Source organism: Varroa destructor, unplaced genomic scaffold, assembly GCF_002443255.2.
Source record: "Varroa destructor unplaced genomic scaffold, Vdes_3.0 BEIS01000002.1, whole genome shotgun sequence".
In the NCBI taxonomy this organism is placed as follows: Eukaryota; Metazoa; Arthropoda; class Arachnida; order Mesostigmata; family Varroidae; genus Varroa; species Varroa destructor.
The window spans coordinates 47,489,065-47,505,044 of NW_019211455.1; the positions used below are offsets into that span (position 1 = coordinate 47,489,065).

Here is a 15,980-nt window from a genome sequence, read left to right on the forward strand (position 1 = left end):
TATATATAGATATATATATATATAATACTTAAGCCTTTAAAGCTTTTAAAATAACAATTGGAAATTTTCGATATATAATATGTTATTCACCCCACCTCCTCTAATTATTTGCTTCTTGACGACTAAAGCCTTTCGGAACTATTTTTAAACTATTACATCGAATTATTATTTAACTGGCATGATATGGCGCCGCTTGCCCTACCGCTAAGGCTCGGCCTTTTGTGACTGCTGTTAAAGATCCTTGATGAATCCGACTGTGTAACAAAAAGGCTACGATTAAGTGTGCCAATACGCTGTATCCATGTATAAACTAAAATTGAAACGAATATCTGACCAGCTTGACAATTACGTGAGTTACACGTACGTACTTATGCAGTATGTTCCTGATACTTATTATTATCGCTTCCAGATAGAGGGTGCTATTTCTAAACGATTTTCAATATTTCTAATATAGTGGCCAAAATAGCTCCTAGGTAGTTCGAGGACAACCAGGTTCACATCTAAATATATATCTTCTTCGATGAAGTATTTTTCGACGAGAAGATCACTGAAACTAGCCAGCTAGATACTACTAAGTGCGTATGGAGGAGACCTCAGTTATTGGAGCATGTCATATCGTCAAGCACTTTTCCATTGATATCCTACTATTTCATGCTGTCTATAATATATCTTTTATCACTCCCTACTTACAACGATTGCGTAACATGTAAAAAGTCTCTAGCAAGTTGAAGATACTATTGAAGTAGCAGAAGAACGGCAAATGATTGCGTTACTCAGCATTTCTAACCGTGCAACGCATCTCTAACGATGATGCCCTGATGCCACTTCTACATTTGTACATTATGTTGAAGACATGCCTCGTAGTATTCTAATATTGGTCAACACAGACATTCGAATCATCTCAATGGCCATTGTTTTTATGAGGGATATACCACTCAATGGTGCTCGACTGCCCTATTTGATCAGTTTGCCCAGTTGGTTATCTTGAGTACTCCTGTCGATTACAACACAAATGCTGAGCTATCAGTTTATTCAAGAACAGTGCTTATGGAAGGCCTTGTTTGGCTGGCCTTGCCACACTCATCGGAGGAATAGAATTTTTTATTTAATCTTCCTCAAAACCTACCACGTGCTCTCCGCAATTAGACACATAGTTTACAAACAGTAATCCTTTCCCTGGATACGTGACATTATAGACTATGGCTTATCATATAGACATGTACTCACGACAATGATCATCAAGATAGCTTTACATACGGGTTGAAGCCGCCGAACCTACTGGCAGTGACAAACGTTAATTCGTTCGTTACTGCTGTAGCTATTGTGTGGTAACATATACTAATGTTGTGGCACAATGATATAGTATTGATAAAAGAATGCCCCAGCTAGATATATAAAACGCAAATCTATCTTTTCCGAACCTCTGCCTCAGGCCATCATATGTTGCAAAATGTGGGCCTCAAGGGGTTCCGTTAATTTAGCCTTTTCTTCTGTGAGTGCTAAGCCCATGTATTCTAAGTAGGCCTCCAAGGGGCAAATACTCGGCAGATTTTCAAAACAGTAGGCAAGGATTGCCGATGCGCTTATTACTGTGTTATCAACGGCTTGTTTCATTCATTCAATGGGTACTTCATGCCACTTTTACGTAAATACGGACCGTTTCCCACTTAAATTGAAAACAGATCTTTGACTTAAAAGAATATTTTGTAAATCAGCCACTTAGACACAGAACTTGAGACCCCTAATATGCGATCCTAACAAAACTGAATCTGCTTTTTTATGATTAGCTCAAAGAACGTCCTTCTATTACATTCAGAATTTTGGGTAATGTCAGACTTTAATTGTTTGATTCGACAAGTGTTTAATTTAGCTTTAAAAAAGTTTCATCTTATTGGGAAATCTTCTTCAACCTTTTTTAAATGCTTTCCTTAAAATTAAAGTGATTTGATGGGTATTCCTGTAACTATTAATTATAAACGTCTAGACTATTTCACTCAGATGTTCGCTGTTAGAATGAACACTCGCGCCGACCTGCCGGTCCTTGAAATGTAAAGAAAAGAAACATATATTCACATAAAAATTTCCGTTGTATTGCGGCAGTTAATTCGATCCCGATCTCAGCGATTTTCATTTTATAGACGATTGAAATTAACACAGTTTAGCCAATGCCAATTCATGAAAGCAATTAAAGAACTTCATTCAATATATAAAATTATATGATGACATAAAAATAATGAATATTATAAAGTTTTGACGATCGTGGGAGCACATGTCGCTTTCGGTCATCAACATAGTTTATGAAATTTTCCTCCCATATTTTATGCCCGGTACCTAAGGCCCTTACGGAGTTAAGGAATTTCATCCGTTAAAGAAGACAGAAGAAGGAAGGCAGCTGGCTCCCGCCGGCATGAAACGAACTTACTGTATGCCCGGGTTCGAACCGAGGTCGTTACTTGTACCTCGCAGGCGAACAGGTTATTCAGTGCACACTATCACGACGGCACATTTCGTGCAAAACTAGAGTCCTCACTGTTAAGCGAAGTTTAAGGAAGGTGAACCCTAATAACAACATTAGAGAGCGGAGATCTCGTATACTAGAACATATCATCCTATTATTTTTAATCGTAAAGGGTCGACAGCGATAACGAGTCAGGTTTAAGCAAAAGGCAACCCCATTCCTAGCTTTTCAAAAGCGAGCGCTCGCTGGTCGCGGAACAGGTGTGAAAAAAAAACGTCAGTAGATGTGCTAGGAAGGCTCTGGACGAGCAAGCGGTAACAAACTTGTCCCGATAACTCTAGCTCCGATACGAAGCATCGAACGTGTGTGGTTATGAAATAGATGAATCAAAATCCGCGCCCTGAATTACGATTTTTTTAGCGTCGGATGAGCTAATCAGTCTATTTTTTATAGAGTAGAGTTCCACGCAGTAGCTAACAAAGTTTTTTTTTGGGCATACACACATACTATAAGTAGGTCTGCGTTTCTATCTTTTGCCGAAAACGAATGTCTTTAACATTTTACTGTTAACAACATCAATAACATCAACAACTACTACAGTTGAACGTGACTCCTGTTTTAGTCAGTCTAGCTGCATGTGTGTCTATTTGTGATATATCTACACCTATAGAATATGAATAGATTTGTTTTTTGTTGTCGATCAAATCCGTTTACGGTGTAGAGCTATAACGAAGTGATGATGATTTTCCTTTCCTGTCGGACCCTCGCCGCTATTGTTCCTAGGATAAGGCTGATGGCTGCAAAAGGGAGATTAGCGTCCGAAATTTTAAAATGTGCGGCTATATCGAACTGCCGTCGCCGCTTCGGCGAGTGGTGGCGTTGCAAATAGTAGCAAAACGGCGGCTTAGATTCAAAATAACGCTACGGAAGCCCCTGCTTTTTTACTGCCACCCATATAGTATCTTCTTTTATAGGTCAATAACGCAGAGTAGTATTTGTAGCAGTAGTAGCAACACACGTAAACAAACGTGGCCATAAGTAAATTTGCTAAGAGATAGATCATCGGTCGATTTTAATATACGATGTCAATGACGAACATCAGTAAACAACAATAAAAGCCATTATTAGAGAATCAGAGCAATATAACAGATCAGCTGACGCGCAAACGGTCCTGCACTGCCGAGACACACCGCCACCTTGAACCTAGACCAGCGTAGGTTGCTACAATATTTTTCACCTGCATGTGCAACAGAAAGATCTCATATGAACGTACTCTGGGCAGGTAAGTAGAATCCAGCAAATAACGTTTTGCTGATCAGTTGGGTAAATGCACAGCCACCGCTTTCCCCGGCGGCGATACCCTTATTTCAGTGTCGGCCAACAGACAGATTTCCGTGGCTCGACGAAGACAAGTGCAGACTTCTGCAAACGAAACCACACGCGATCGCAGGACGCGCGATTTTATGAAACTTCGATTTACGGAGCAGACCATTGCTGCCCCCGTTGCACTGGGGTGTGCTTTGTTAGGGATGCAGAGATATGGAGGCGAGAAGCGGAGGACGTTGGGGCCGCTGGGGGCGGAGGAGTCTTTGGCCCAGAGTCAAGTCTATTGAGATAGTACGATGCAAGTTTTATCGACTCAGATATTGCAGCCCGGCCGATACAAGCGAAGCTGTTCAAAATGGCCGACGATTTTTCTGAGGCAGTTTGGTTCCGCCCTGTTACCGTATATGGGTAACGCTAACGCCGATATCAGTATCATAATAATTATCATCAGTAGCAGCATCATTACCGTCATAACTATTATCATGCAGGAGCTATCACAGCTGAAATGGCGATGGTAGGGAACAATGTAGCAGCATAGCAAAAATAGAGGCGGTGAAAAATCACCGTAATAACAAAATCACGCCAGAAGGATAGAGCCTGAGGGAGTGTATTCATATGGGCACTATTCATTGTGTATGAAAAACGTCGTTTGCACCTAATAGCTGGCAGAAATCCGATGACATTTTAAATCTTTGTCCTTCATTTCGAAGTACGTTCTGTCCGGCTGCGGTTTATTTATTCGTCCCCCACACCTCTAAGGGTTTACTTTGGCGGTGCTGTTGTTCGAGATGCTGTCAATTCAGCCTCCTAAGAACCATAACCTCTTCGACATTTCTATAATGTGTCAATTTAATCGATTGTGTGCACTACTCATTCCGGTCACTTGACCGGAAGTCAATACCGAAACAACATCAGCTATTGCTGATGATTTTGTTCTTTGTCGCTGCTTTGTGTTCAAATGCGGAGGTCGCCTTTCGACTGCTAATGCTGTTAAAGCTGATCGAACTTGGCTAATGTGTTAGGCAATATTTTTTGCTTAAGGATAGTTTTTCTCGTATCAGTCTTTTTTGGCAATAACTGTGAACAGTTATTAATAGGGTATAATGACTCGTAAAAGACAACGCAAACTCTAGCGAAGGTCGTATTTTTATAGTAGTATACAGTATATATAGACTGAAACCTGAAGCTAATTAGAGTGGGCCACAGGGGTCCTGATGACAATGGGGAGTGCAGTAGCACTATCCGACTATTTCGTATGCAGGTTTTATTTATAATAGCTAAGCAGGCGTTAAACACGGCGGATTCGGTGTAGTGTGTTTTTTTTAAGTATCGTAATTCCGTCTGCTCTTGTAGGGAATCGTACCGTGTTTACCTTATGTAACGTTATCGTGCTGTACGCTGTCGCCGTTGACGATGTTTGCTTAACGTTTTTTTGCCTAAAATGTCTTTGCTTGGTACCAAGGTCACCTTTCGTCACAGGCCGTTAGGCATTGCTGTGAGTTACGAAGCCTAACAGAGTTTCTGGACATTATAATTATTATTGAGCCTATGAAGGATGAATAGGTCGTCTGTCTATGTGTGTCAAAGACTATTCAAAAATTGCGTATTCAATCAATAATGTTCAACCAAATGAAACCTAATTTTGTCTAGGCTTAGTAGATATCTGAAACATTAAAATATTATGTTTAGTTAAGTAAACGTTAATACTTTCAATGTTGTAGATCAGTCAGAAATGTTCTACCCAGCTGCACATTTCAACGTCTCGTTTCTCTCAAGGCTACATAGTCCGTGGTACAAATGGACATTTCTTTAAGTGCGTTTCCATGGCGGCCAATAACTTATCAGGATACCACAGTGAGCTCTATTGGAGAAACTCCAGCTAAATGTAAAAAACCCACCTCAAATTAAGCTCCTAACGAGGTAAGGCAAATTTTTCATATAGTACCTAAAAAAGAGGTCATCTTGAGGACATGTTTACATAGGGAGAAGAGCTATAAGTGACAAAAGAAAAACACTAAAAAGTAAAACAAAATGTCTTGCTTCATGCACTTTCTATGTTGACTATAATATTTGCTCGAAATTTCGTATCCTCGGACATGAAATTCGCCAGTGCGCTTTTCCCAGATTACTGTGCAGGAAGTTTGGCTCCAGCGTCAATGAGTACCTTTTATACTGTTCGGATAAATAATCATTTATCATCACCTACCTTACGTTAGCTTAGTAATTTTTTTACTTGGCGGAACTGAGAGGTGGCATAGGCGAACAAGAAGCAATTGAAGTGTTTTTAAAAATAAATTTATCCCTCTTATTCCCTCGCACGACATCGAATTAACAACACCAATGCTAACTACCGCGGCCCACAATACTTCTAAAAATTCCTTTTCCTTCATAAACGTATATATACGTATAATCATGATGACTTTTGCTGCCTACGCACAAAAAACAAACGACATTGCTGGTGAGCGAAACACAGAGCATTTTCTTTCTCTATCTCCTCACGCCTGCTGTAATCGTTACTTATCAGCGTTGCTAATCGCCAAAATTCATTTCCAACAGACGCTCTGTTACTGCCCCACCTAATATATATATATATATATATATATATATATATATATATACATATCACTGGAATTATTACTATTATTAATACTAGGAAGTGTCTGCCGCCCCACAGCGCCCCCTGTCGGCCCCTTTTACGCACCGCTGTCTTCTCATGTGTTTTGTCTGTCTAAAAAAGATCGTCTGTCTATTCGTTCGCAACGGGCGCTCTTACCAGTTCGTCCAAATAGCTGTCGGCCAACTACACAGTTGCATATTGGGGTCGCTTATCAAAGTAACTCTTACAAAAGCCGTGATAACAACTGCAGCAGCGCCACTGCATCAATTTCTACTGTTACTGTTGAATCCTACCGCTAAAATATGTAAGAAGCGTGATTGTTAGAGGAGATGTGCGCGTCCAAGACGTGCGTCAGGTAATTGGTTTCGGAAGCGTCGACATAACTTGGCGCAGCGTTACGTTCGTACCTGTAACAGCTGTTAGAGACCAAGCTTTTGATTCAATAACGCATTGTGCGGCGGGTGGCGACAACGTTGGACAGGGAAAAAGTTATAAGTTTTGCGGTCGTCGTAACAGTTTAACGTTGTGACATGTATAACAACGTAATTGTTGAATTTGTTCATTTTCGCCGTTGATAGTTCATGTCAGACATTTTATATATACAAATTAACGAGACAACATCATAAGGTCCATTTGAATTTCCTGCGGTTTATTTCAGCCTGGAGCTAGCTTAGAGGGCGATTTAACGGCGGTAGGTATCGATAGTATTATACACTGTCAAAATTAATGATTCATAGATTGAATAAATTCCTTATCCTGAAAATTTACGAACTTTACCTCGTGCATTTATTGCCTAAATAATATCAAATATAACTCCTGTGTATGCATCAATTCAAGATTTATCCAAACAATGAAAAACAGTCGACTCTGAGATACGTTAAACTTCTGTGCGTCATTCACACGAGTGCATTCGTTATGTTCCGAGCGTCGATCAATCGCATAAAGCAACGCGAACCACGGCCATCTTTCTAAACATGTTCGCTTGTCTAGAAAGTACACGAACATACGCATGCGGTACCCGCAAGAGCATCCATCGATGAACCCGGCAGCAATGGGTCTCTATGCCAATAGAAACTAAAGTGGCGAGCGAATGTTTGTATATGAAATTATGCAATGGTCACCATTCTATGAAGCGTCGCAGGACGCTGCGGTACTTCGTAAAGCAGCCTATGATGATTTGCGGTCGTTGCTTGATGACCCGTGTCTGCTGGTATCTTGCTGTGCGCGATCGCTTTACGATACATACATACATGTGTTACCGATGATTGTAAATTGGTTGGTGGCAGTAGCGGCTATGCAGGTGGAAATGAAGTTCGGGAAATAACGCGCAGATAAATTTAATTAATCACTACCTGTAGGCCCCTGTAGCCTGTTCTGGCTATTCCATAACGCCTTAACGGCTGTCTTTGCTCACACTTTAACGCCTTAGAGAACATTCAGATCGCGTCCAGGTATCATGCGGACATTAGTAACCTTGTTTCAATCGTGACCATTAAAGTAACCGTTGCTAATCGTTGGCCCAATATCACTGCTGCAGTGGTAGCGAGGGATACAATATTTCAGAGTCGTCAACTGATAATATTCACGTTAGTATTACCTCATGCGTTCGTCAGCAGTAATAATTATTGGTACAGTATGAACGGGCTTATTGACGGCGGAAAGGTTGTCGTAAAAGCCCAGAGTAGCCTGGCTCAGAGCTACAAGACCGCACGCACAGGGGACGCCGCTCGAAGAAACAACAGCATGAACGCCAGCTGTTAGATGATATAACGAGCGAACAAATTGACTGACTGGACAACCAAGTCGGTGCCGGCATTTCTTCTATGTAGAAATACAATTATCCATTTTCATTGCTCAACTCCAGAAGATATTATGTAAAGAACGATAAGGGGAAAAATGGCGACTATACTAAAATATCAACACTTATGACTTCTAATATTGTTATTATTCCCTATAATTACTATTAAAGGTCAGCGCTGCACGAGAAAATCTGCATAAAAAATCCATAATGTCGTATCGTCTCTCCTTGTTTTCCTCCGGTGGAGATATTCATTAGCGTTGCTTAATAGGACGGCGCACCCAAAGAATTTTTGAGACATTTGCCGTTGTTCATCAGTTCCGTTCAAGACCTTAGGGCCGCTCTGGTGTAGTATTGGCTTATTGGGAGTGTGCAAAGTACGGTTCAAGAATTTCTTCCTTCTCCTTACTGTTCCCTTTTTTTCCGTTGTGTATATTCTATTGCATAACTTCCTGTAGCTCCGGGCCACACGAATATACCATAGCGGAACTACCCAGCCGATCACGGTACCCAGATTAAGTAAAATGCCGGACAGCCGTCTGCTGTGGCTCATTTTGTCTACATAGACTTTGTTTCGTTTTGTATGCACATCTCGTATTAAATTTATACACAATACACGGATACAGAGAATATGCAATCATATGAATCTTAAGTTCGACGCGCATCGGTGACGAAATATCTTAATTATAACCGACCAGGACCGGCCTCCGGAGACGGAAAGGTTTCTGACAGTAATGACGAGAATTTTGCCAATGTCGATGTTCGCAGATGAATCACGCAGCCTTACAGAAGAAATTGCTGCTTGAGTAGCAACACAGCGAAAATGAGAAAAAGCCCGCATTAGTGCTTCTTATCGATGGTACAATCGTCGCGTGAGCCATCGGGGTCCAGAGGTTTTATTTAGCATCGGTTCGACGAGTCGGTGCCTAGTTGCGAATGAAATGGTGATTATTGTGGGGTGGCAAATGGTTTGGACCCCCCATCGCGCGATTGGATACCGGTCTGTGGGGTGCGTTACCATGGTGCTACACAGAAAACGTGTACTGAAGAACAAATGTCGCAATGCTACTTCTTCATATTGTTTATGTACAGTACTTCGATTCCGATAGGCTTCGGTAACAGCATACAGATCTAAGATCAACTCGCGCTTGTTCTTAGCAATTCGACATAAAGGCGTCCGTGTGGCCGGTGACGTGCTCGTAAAGCTAGGCTCTAAGCGGAGCTGTTCAGTGTTACAGGTTCGATTCAACATTACTTTATTAAAACATCAAAGTTTAAACGTCGGCAAGCAGGATTAAGCTTCGTGATGATGAAATGATTATTTTTCATCACTTCCAGAACAAACTTCTCGTCAAATCATGAGTTTTTGTTATTAGCTACGGTTTAAAAAATTGAATGATAGGATATTCGTTTTCACATCAGGTCCATACCTCGTCGAAGACCCGGACAACGCTTACGTCACATGGGAAGCGTGAGGCCAGTGTCGATGGTTGGATTTTATTTTTGCCAAGACCACTACCCTTCACAAATCCTCAATATGTCCATCAAAATCGACAGACTAGATCCTCGTTTAAAAGACATGCGGATGCACCTCGCTTACCTACAACAAGTGAACAGCTGGCTGTACGGCATAACATCCTGGTGTCTGTGGCTTCTCCAAAAGTTCACCGAAGCCATGAGATGGCTTTCCCGCTGACCAAAATAATGATGTTGAAATGGGCAATATCCATCAAAGCTCCTCAGAGATAATGTCGTCTCTTGAACCGCTTGTAGGGTGTTGGCTTGAAAAGACTGCCCGCATTTCATATTGGTTATATCACCCGGAACTCTCCGTCCAAGTCCGCTATGTTGTGATGGAGTGGACTTACCAAGTTGCGGAGTAAGTGGACCCCGGTTAAAGTTTCACCTGAACTCCGGAGTTGCCTAGGGGATAAGCACAGTTTCATCGTTAAGCTTCGTCGGTAAGTTAGTAGGTTTTGACAAGTGACTTGCAGAAGAAACTAAACATTCTGGATTCCTAGTGAGTCGTTGCTGCGGCGGATCGGCAAAAAAAATTCAGAACGGACGTCAATACGCAAATAAAGATATTGCTTAGAACGTGCAAATTCATTCGATCTAGCAACAAATATGGTACGTGTCTGTACGCCACGACCGATGTGTGAACAAGTTCCTAATAAGAGAGTTACTTGCTTTAGTTTTTTTTTTGAAGTCTCAAAACAGGACTCTCCACAGACTGACGTATAATCAGAATCAGAAATCAGTCTTAAATATTGAGACCAGCGAAACATTATCGAAATTATACCTACGTTCACAATGACGATTGTTGTCGAACTGTAGTAAAAACAGTCTTACTTCGGCTTTCCTCGTATGGCTTTCTTGACCAATCAATTGCTTCGAAATATATTACCTTGCATTTCCTGAAGGTTCAGCTTCTTTACCACTAATCTATAATTGGCTATACAGTGCATATTCTAGACATGTTCTACTCAACTGGTAGGAACTCTTTAATGGTCTACCTATCTGCATTACTGTTAAATTGGAGAGCTCTGCACCGTCAATGCATGGCCGCATAGAAGTCACCGAGATGAACTAAGCACAATATAAACTAATGGACTGATACCTACGGACGTAGCCTTAATTCAGTGCACGGTGTTAATCTAAATATTTTTTTACCACTTCAAATATCATTCGGAATATACCGAATACGAAGTCGAGAAGCGGACTGTGAGTGGACTCCATAAGCTAAAGTGGCAGATCGCCCCTTTAGCTGGTTAAGGTATTTACCTTTTCGTAAAATACGCATCAGATTTTGTAGCTCTAAGCAGCTAGAATGTGTGCCAACTTTAGGGATGGTTCTATTATTCATTTTGGTGAATGCGTGTCAATGTTACCACACGATATCTTCAATTGACCTTCCGAAGTCATGCTTGACGGCGGCATCAGAAGAAAGGAAAACCTAATACGATTGCGTTGTTATCGTATTTTCGAACGAAGCTTCCTTTAAAAATCCTGCACTTACGGGCACCGCATGCACACAACGATCTTTTACATTGAGTTAGCATCAGACTAAAAGTTGGAACTGGTGGTAAAAGAATACATCATGTAATATGAATTGATTAACAAATGCATTTTTGAAGACATACTTCGAAGAAGAGCGGCGGATTAGGAGTTAGTAGTACAGGAAGATAGGTGCATTGAAGACCACGTCGCAAATTCACATGCCTATCCTATAGACATAAGGTACTGGTAGCAAACACGTATTTCTGTTACCTTTTGTTCACCATTCAAAGTGCAAACAGCGCCACGTCATTATACGCAGTGCGTTCAAGCCGGCTTCGGAGTCCTTGGCCAGACCCGTGAGTGCGATCCTCTGCACTCATCATACACGGCTATTTACATATACGGTTGTTATTGTTCTAACCGCAGGACTCTCAAGTCCTTAAGAGGCCAGCAGATTTATAATGTGTATCGGCGTTTACTTTCGGCTATAGCTAAATTTGGCGTCACAGCTCACTTGCTTGACACGCAATTCTGGAGTATCAAATGAAAAGAAGGAACGGAAAAGACAACACCCTTTTGTAGATTACAGATACTTTCACAAGAGATAACACGTACTATCTTAACATACTGTCGGCATTTTTGTGAAGAGTTAACCGATTATCGTTTACTGCATGCCATCTTTATAGATCTTCCGGTCTCAGTTGAAATCATGAACATGGAATTTCGCACATCTTCGATAGAAGGAAAATTTCTCAGCACCTACGATAATAATACCAGCAGCTTTTCACTTGCTTGGGAAAAAGTTGTGTCAACAAGAATCTGATGAAGGCGCACCAACCGATTATGGGACCGGCCATAGCAAACCCCCTGGCTGACCAATCGTTTTATAAATCGGTACGCGATTTTATTCTGGAGTTTGCGGGTGTTTTGTTGGTTTTGCCAACAGAGCGAACACTTCGTATTAGACGCCTCGCTTAATCTAAACGTTCGCGACTATTACATCCAATACTGCCGTTAAACATGACTTCGTCACGGGTCTTCTTCCTAATCCAGGCCCATCCGACCTGCCTAGGTATTTTTGCTTTCTCGAAGCCTGCGAACTACCCGCATAGTTGTTTGATCCCGGAGATCATTGGCAATGCCAATCCACTACTGATAGGCTGATTCGTTGCTGCAACAGATTAATAACAGCAGGTGTCTTTATAGGGGATTTGAGCATGGCGCTGTTATTGTCTCTTAAGTTGATCTATATATAATGCTCTGTGTGTGAACAAATCTTAGCTTGATAGCTTTGTTTTTAAGGTCTGCCTATCCTTAAATTAGATTGCGTGTCCAATTTCCCTATCTGATTCGTTTTGAGATATGTACCATTAATTAATACCTCAAGTAGTAGATATCTTTCTGCTGGGAAAATTTGGCCAATTTACATGCAACAGGCCTCCTGTTTTTTTTTTTTTGGTTTTGTTTGAAAAGGTCAGCAATAAGCCATCGAACAGGTCATCCAACAAATACTCTCAAAGTCCAAATTACGGAAAATGCGTTTATCCCACACCCGACAGCTTTGATGCACCACAACCGTGCTTCTTATTTTTATCATTATTTTTATGTTTATCAAAGTTCAGACAATAGATCTGCTCAAGCCACAGCACAACCTTTATTCTCGTATTGCTTTTCGTTCGTTTTTCTACTCTGTGATATATTGCCTCATAAGCAGACATCTCTTCTTCCATAGAATATCAATATATTTTGATAGTGTTAACATGATATGCAATATATGAGGGCCTGAATATATGTCTGAAGCACCACCGTTGTGTCAGCGCCAAGTTAATACGCCCGAATTGTTTAAAACAACGTTTTTATATCGAACCCACTTTTCTGAGTCCCCCATCACTGCTTGGCCGCCGGTACATTGTTTTAAACATTACTATGACTATGAGAAAGAAACTGATCAAGTATAATAAAACTTGAGTAAATCCCAAAAACTTTTCGAGCATTCTGTACTTCCTCAATTAGCGGCAGTTAATTCAAATGCTTACATAATCTCTGGCGCGGCCGTGCCTATGCGAGTTTCCAGAAAACGGTTAGATGGTGGCGCCATTGATTGATTTTGGTTGAGAAATGCTGGGCCGAAACAAGCGGGTCATTATTTATAACGCCCAATAATGCTTGCATCATTAATAATAATAATTATCATTATTTCATATTATCGTCTCCGAGCGGCGGGAACCTTCCTACTAGCTTTATCACAAGACATTTGCCCTAGCCGTTCTTCCTCAGCGTGTTTGTTAGTACTTAGTCACGCTGCTATCCCCATCCGGCGCTGGAGTTGGTATTAAGATAGCACTTTTTCTTTTAGCTCCCCGCCAGAATGATGCACAGATTCACAATAGTCACCCTTTAATTGTATAAAGATGACGACAATGACTGGATCGCGTGAGATTATCGTTAGCTAATAGTCGTCGTATTGTTACTAGTAATGTAATGCATTGCTTACCAACAATGGTTGTAAAATTGGAAATGTCTACTTGTGTTATAACAGCGTTGTGGGCGACGGAAGCCTCAAGACAGAGACCCGTAATAATCAGGCAATGTACTGTCGATCTGTCAATCACGAATACGTTTATGTATGTAGCAGAAGGCAGTGGAGACAAAAACAAAGTATTCGAGCGGTCATAAGCGCTTAGATATATGCGAAGTCAACCGGCATCGAACACAATTACTTTGTAGAACAGGCTGTGGGAGTTATATCGTGTTCGACATTTTGTGCTATGGCATATATGCACCTGTACACGGTACTGGTTTGATCAAGCTCAGACGGGCCGGTTCGATATCCGGTTGTGGATGGCGTATGGCAAAGTTTATGCGGAATAATGGCAGCCACAAATGCAACCGAGCTCGAATAAGGCGAAGCGTCTTGATTCACTGAATGCCCCAGGGCCTTGGTGTCCCACAACATTCATTATACGGCTACACTACGTTCAGTATGTCCAGCGGGAGACGTTCTCAATATTGCTTATTCGAGGCCCAACATCATAATCTGTGTTGAGCGAGACGTCCCTTCTTTATTTAACTCTCGTCTGTAAAGTTCTCCGGACGTTTGCTGTCGATGCCGCCACAAGTGATATATGCAATACTGTTTCTTGTAATGTCTAATGCTATATTCGTATTGGTCAGAAGGAGGGACGTAACGTGCCTTGGGCTATTTGAATTTATCACGCTACACCCTCGGCTTTTATTTTCAACAGCAAACGATCTTTGCCCCCTACAGTCGTTCGTGCGATTCGTACAATGACTCAAACAGCCCCGTCTTCAGTGGGCCCCTGTTCCGCCAATTGCTAAAGGACAGAAACACTGGCATTGGCAATGCAACCAGCTGGTAGAACATTGAACCCTCACTGAGATTATTCAATGTCACAGTAATCGCTACATCCTTATTTTTCAGACAGCTCGTGACTCTGTTGACGAACGAAATTCTCGAACGGCGATGCTGCGTGATGTCTCCGTGCGTCCGTTTTCATGGGAACGCTGATTATACGGAAGTACTCCAAAACCAGACGCAGCATTCGCAGAGAGCGGCCTGTGCGAAAAGTTTTGCCATGGGGCAAGGGGGTTTGCGACAGGGCAAGAGTGCTAAATTGCTTACGAGTCAATCTATTTGCTAGATTCATGGAACTTTAGGCTGCGTTACGTAATTGCTAACGAAAACGTATTAGAGGGCCGCTTCTCACTGGCTTCAGCTGGCATTATAACTGTGCTTTACCGAAGAAATTTTTCATCGTTGCTTTGACAGAGAAAATTACGGTGGAACACGTCTCTCAACACTCGAGTGTAGTGGACCTATATCTTGATGTAGAAAATTAGATGTAGACAATTGTACTATATTAATAATGTATTAAGCAAATGACAATAATTGGCCTGGTTTCGAGGACCGTGTCATCAATGAAGTGTCTCATACGCATCACGGTACGGATATTGGTGGCTAGATGGCTTTTACCGAAGGCTCTATTACAACAGCGCTTTGAAAAATATCATTTTTGAGCTGAGGCAACGCGCCCATGATGGGCGGAAGTTATCTAACATGAAACACTAACAAGAAATCGATTTTTTTCCTTCAAAATAAAATATAAAGCTATTTACTGCACAGTTTTCTTATACAATGATATGGCGAGAGCAAAAAAAATGGCTGCGGATGAATAACCTGAGCTCAGAAATAAATTAAGGAGTGTACTTTCATTATTATGAGCAACTTCAGCGAATGAATACGCATATAGAATAGCAACAATTTCTGTCCTAGTTTTTCAGACGGTCATTTTATTTGTAATGACTCTTCATGGTAAAGTCAAGGCCAAAACAATTAACAATTGTAATGTTCGAGTGACTGGGTGATTTGTATTGAGGTATTTACGGCATTGTCTATATATAAGTTTTTAAATAATGGAGGAGGACAGTGCTTATGTAGCGCCCTAAGCCTTGAAGCATGATGTTCTTTATAATAAAACTTGTATAAACTAATCGTATGATATATATACTAGCGCGGTTGCAGTCTCATACGCTTTACCACACCGATAAATAGAATGAAATTTTTCGACTCCGACGGTTATAGAATAGGATAGATAAGTTGGCGAATCAGTCATCAGTAGCGTTCTAAGGATCCCTTCAGAGTACGGTGTTTTGTTCCGACAAAGGTTCGGCGCATTTTGTTTTAGTTAGAGCTTCCGGCGTGTCGTGTGTCTTTACTTCCCAGCGTATGAGTCGCAAAAATCAGCGATGCCTATTTAATG

The 15,980-nt window shown here is 41.3% G+C and overlaps 2 long non-coding RNA genes across 2 annotated transcripts in view; one reads left to right on the forward strand and one right to left on the reverse strand.

The window, feature by feature from the left end:
• LOC147757907 (uncharacterized) overlaps positions 1-10,788 on the reverse strand; it is a 16,807-nt gene extending 6,019 nt beyond the window's left edge. The window contains exons 1-2 of the long non-coding RNA XR_015319971.1: positions 10,506-10,788; positions 9,800-10,122 (exon numbers count right to left, since the gene is read on the reverse strand). This is a non-coding gene — a long non-coding RNA (uncharacterized LOC147757907). The remainder of the gene's footprint in view (positions 1-9,799; positions 10,123-10,505) is intronic.
• On the forward strand, positions 4,913-15,529 carry LOC111243832 (uncharacterized). The gene is made up of 3 exons (XR_015319974.1): positions 4,913-5,279; positions 5,506-5,704; positions 14,642-15,529. It is a non-coding gene; the product is annotated as an uncharacterized LOC111243832 (long non-coding RNA).
• The last annotated feature ends 451 nt before the right edge of the window (positions 15,530-15,980 follow it).